Source organism: Hyaena hyaena, unplaced genomic scaffold (assembly GCF_003009895.1).
Source record: "Hyaena hyaena isolate Hyena2069 unplaced genomic scaffold, ASM300989v1 scaffold_1785, whole genome shotgun sequence".
Taxonomy (NCBI): Eukaryota; Metazoa; Chordata; class Mammalia; order Carnivora; family Hyaenidae; genus Hyaena; species Hyaena hyaena.
Genome location: NW_024082421.1, coordinates 119,265 through 123,945, shown reverse-complemented (window position 1 = coordinate 123,945; position 4,681 = coordinate 119,265).

The window sequence follows — 4,681 nt, the reverse complement described above, 5'->3', positions numbered from 1 at the left end:
GTGGGAGAGGCTTGGGTGAGTGCGTGTGCGAGCGAGTGTCTGCAGGGGAGGTTCGAGAGCCCGTGGCTGCAAGAAGGGACCTGGTGGCGTGTGTTTCCCAAACCCAGGCGTGTATGATCCCTGTGTCATTTGTGTGTTCCGCAAAGCCTTACGTGCGAACCCCGCGCCGGCCGGCCTGGGGCAGGGTTCTTCATCTCTCGAGACTCAGATCCAGTGCTCCCCCCTCCCCCTTTCTGAGCACCCTTCCTGCAAACAGAAACATTGGAGAACAGAGAGATCTCCCGGTGGCCCCCTCCACACCCTGGACACACTCTTACACCACTGATAACACTTCTGGGCCTTTATTAATATTGAGGACCAACCTCTGTCCATCCCTTGCTGTGGGCTGGGCAAAGTATATGTCAGGCACTCAGCCCTCTGGGGTTGGGATGTCATTTTTTTTTTTAAGTTTACTTATTTATTTTCAGAGAAAGAACAGGAGAGGGGCAGACACGGGGAGAGGGGAGAGAGAATCCCAAGCAGGCTCTGCGCCGTCAGCACAGAGCCAGACACGGGGCTTGAACTCATGAGCAATGAGATCATGACCTGAGCCGAAATCAAGAGTCAGAGGCTTAACTGACTGAGCTCCCCGGGAACCCCTGTTATTTCCTTTTTAAAAACGAGGAACTGGGGCGCCTGGGTGGCTTAGTCGGTTGAGCGTCCGACTTTCGCTTAGGTCACGATCTCGCGGTTCGTGGGTTCGAGCCCCGCGTCGGGCTCTGTGCTGACTGCCAGCTCAGAGCCTGGAGCCTGTTTCAGTCTGTGACTCCCTCTCTCTCTGGCCCTCCCCTGCTCATGCTGTCTCTCTCTCTCTCTCCTAGAAATAAATAAAACATTAAAAAAAAATTAAAAAAAAACAATCTTATAAAAAAAAAAAAAAACGAGGAACTGTAGGCTTGGAGAAGCCAAGTAAGGTCACACAGGTAAGTGGTAGGGAGAGGGGTTTGAATATGACTTCACTAGAAATCTGGTCCCTTTCTCCCCGAGGCGCCCCGTAGTCAGCAGTGGGGCAGAAATTAGAGCTGAACGCGGTTCACGGTACCTGGTGTGGTAAGTGTGGCCGGAAGAGCTGACAAGGGTAGCGGGAAGTGCCAGTGTCTTCTGTGATGTGGTGCTTCTCAGTTGAGATTTCTGTCCCCAGGGGTATTTGGCAATGTCTGAAGTCATTTTTGGTTGTCGCATCCAGGAAAGGGGTGGGGGGTGTTAGTGGCACAAGTGGGTAGAGGCCAGCGTGTTCTTAAACACCCTACAGTTAAGGAATGGCCCCTCACCCAAAGAATTAACTGTCCCCAAATGCCGGCAGTGCTGAGACAGAAGCCTGGTAGCAGGTGCTATTTGAGGGGGGCCTTGGAGGGGGACAAGGTTCCCAACAGCAAAGGCTCTCCAGGCCAGGTGGCTGGAGTCAGCAAGGTACAGGTGGGATCAGAGAATGCAGGTTGGCTGCTGTTGGGGCAGGGAGGGGGGTGTCCAGGTGGTAAAAGCTCATTTTCCCAGACTAAGGAGGATTGGACTTTATGGCTTCAAAATCATGGACAGATTTTGTGGATGCATTCTAAAGATAAATTTTAAGTGTTTGGGATTTTTTTTAATGGACTCACAGTAAATTCACATAATACAAGTCTTTTTTATATATATTTAAATGTTTTTTAATGTTTGTTTTTGAGAGAGAGAGACCAAGCACAAGCAAGGGAGGGACAGAGAGAGACAGACAGACAGACAGACAGACAGACAGAACCTGAAGCAGGCTCCAGGATCTGAGCTGTCAGCACAGAGGCTGACACAGGACACGAACCCATAAACCTCGAGATTATGACCTAAGCGGAAGTTGGACGCTTAACCGACTCAGCCACCCAGGCGCTCCCATATAGTAGAAATCTTAATCCTTATACTGCTCACCCCTGGCTACAGAATTCTCCCCGGAAGCAAGCATGCCTGATCTGTTTCTTGGGTGTCCTTTTTAAGCTGGTTTGTGCATATATGTGTGTATGTATCAGGGTTGTTTTTAACTACTACCTTTAAAACATTTTTTTAATGTTTAGTTTTGAGAGCGAGAGACTGAGCATGAGTGGGGAAGGGGCAGAGAGAGGGAGACAGAATTCGCAGCAGGATATCCAGGCTCTGAATTGTCACCACAGCCCGACAGGGGGCTCAGACACAAACTGTGAGATTGTGACCTGAGCTGAAGTCAGACCCTTAACTGACTGAGCCACCCAGGCACCCCAACTGCTACCTGTTTTTTTTAATTTCAACTCAATTCTTATCCACCTAGAAAAAAATCATCCAAAACAGAAGTAGGTAATAGAGGAAAGAGAGGTCTGTAATTGAGCCCCAGCTCTGCCCTGCCCCCCTCGCCTATAATACTGTCAGTCGAACTGGGGGAGTCTGGTCAATGAGCCTCACGGCTTGAAACTGTTTCAGAGAGCAAGCTGGGGTGTTTGCTGGAGCGCCGGACCAGAGGGCTGGGGATGGCCAGGCATCCTGCAGCAGGTCAGACATGTGACCAGGACCTAGGCCAGAGCGTGCAGGAGGAAATAGGACAGATGTTTAGGAGGGAGACCATCCAGGCCTCCACCTGACTTGGGCAAGATTCTGCCAAAGAAGGGAAAGGAAATGGAATTCATTTCCTGCCCTTGGAGAACTGACAGTCCCCTTAGGGAAGCCAGGGAGCTAGAAGGAGGAAACAGCCGCTCTACAAGGCAGTGGGTCACAGGCCTTGGAGTGTGTCCCATCCCAAAGGTTTGGCCACGCCCAGAGGCCACGTCTAGGGGTGGCCCCACAGTGCAGAGTCCGACTTCACTCAGGGCAGGAATGTTCCCTTGGATCAGCTTTACCGGGAACTGATAAACTGGTCGATCTGTGGGTACCGATTTGTCTCTTGAAGTATTTGTGGCAAGAGTCTACCATGCTTACAAAGCAGTGCTGTCTAGGAGAAATTTAATGCGAGCCACAAATCCAACTGTAGAGGAAAACTTTGTTCTCCTTTATATTCTACGTGATACTCTACTTCTGATCACCAAGCCACGCCAGGCAATTCTCCAATTCTCAGGAGACACCAAAAGGGTGTCCTACAAATTTATCTCAATTCTATACCATCTACCTGGAAATAGCATCAGAGTCCACAAGTTAGGGGCTCAGTGTTGTTACAAGACTGCCCCCGCCTATACCCCCATTTAAACACCAATCACCAGTGCAAGTTGTCACCTAAGCTGCTGACTGACCAGTTGCACATTGGAGATTTCCGCAACCCTATCCTGTGTTGGGGTAACTTGCTAGAATGGCTCACGAATTTTGGGAAAACGCTTCACCTCCTAGATTACTGGTTTATTATAAAAGATTGCCATTTTGGGGGCGCCTGGGTGGCTCGGTTGGTTAAGTGTCTGATTTCAGCTCCGATCATGATCTCTCGATTTGTGAGTTCGAACCCTGCGTAGGGCTCTGTGCTGACAGCTCAGAGCCTGGAGCCTGCTTCAGATTCTGTATCTCCCTCTCTCTCTCTGCCCCTCCCCTGCCCATGCTTTCTCTCTCTCTCAAAAATAAATAAACATGAGAAAAAAACCCAAAATAGTCAATCGTTTAAAAAATGTTTAAAAGAAGGTTGCAGTTTTGAAACAGCCAGAGAGAAGAGATGTGTAGGGCCAGGTATCTGAGATGGAACAAAGAGCTTGCACAATCTCTCTGGGCCTGCCTCCCTCCCCATATGTCTACATGTTCACCAAACCGGAAAGCTTTGCTACCCCCATCCTTCAGGGATCTTTATGGAGGTTTTGTTGCAGAAGCATGATTGATTCAACCACCGGCCATTTATGATCAAGTCAATCTCCAGCCCTCTCTCCTACCAGGAGGTTGAGGGAGTATGTTACCCAATAGTGGGTTTGCTTCTTCGTGGGTGTCAAGCTAAAAGACGCAACTAAGCCAAAGAATAGGAAAAGGAAGGAGTTTATGTGCAACAAGTAAGGACCACACTGGGGATGTTACCCAAAGCAGTGTCTCCCCAGCAGCAAAATTAGGGGAGTTTTAAGGTAAGGGTACATACATATTCATGAAGGGGATTGTGCAGTGGGACTGGCCTGGGTAGGGTAAGGATCTTCAATTCTCTGGTCTGATAATGGAGTGCTCAAAGGGGTTTAGATTCCCCCTTTGAGATAACTCAAGAATGTACAGCAGGTCAGTCTTTGAAATCAGCACTGGGAGTTTTACTGCTGATTATTGTATTGCTATGATTATCGTATCAAGATATCAGACTATCTCCAGGCCTGAGAGTGGCTATCTGTTCTTACATTCTTTAACAAAATGCCTCTGGGGCCTAAAATGACTTTACTTACTTTTACAAAATCTGCCCTCCTCCCCAGCCCCCCAACTTCCTGCACTTGAGATATTTCATTCTTAATTCTTTAAAAATTTTTTTAAAAATGTTTATTTCTTTTTGAGAGAGAGAGAGAGAGAGTGAGAAATACCGTGTGAGCCCAGAAGGGGCATAGAGAGAGGGTAACACAGAATCGGAAGCAGGCTCCCGGCTCCCAGCTGTCCGCACAGAGCTGGACACAGGGCTCAAACTCATGAATCCTGAGATCATGACCTGAGCCAAAGTCGGATACTTAACTGACTGAGCCACCCAGGCACCCCTATTCCTCATTCTTGAAGG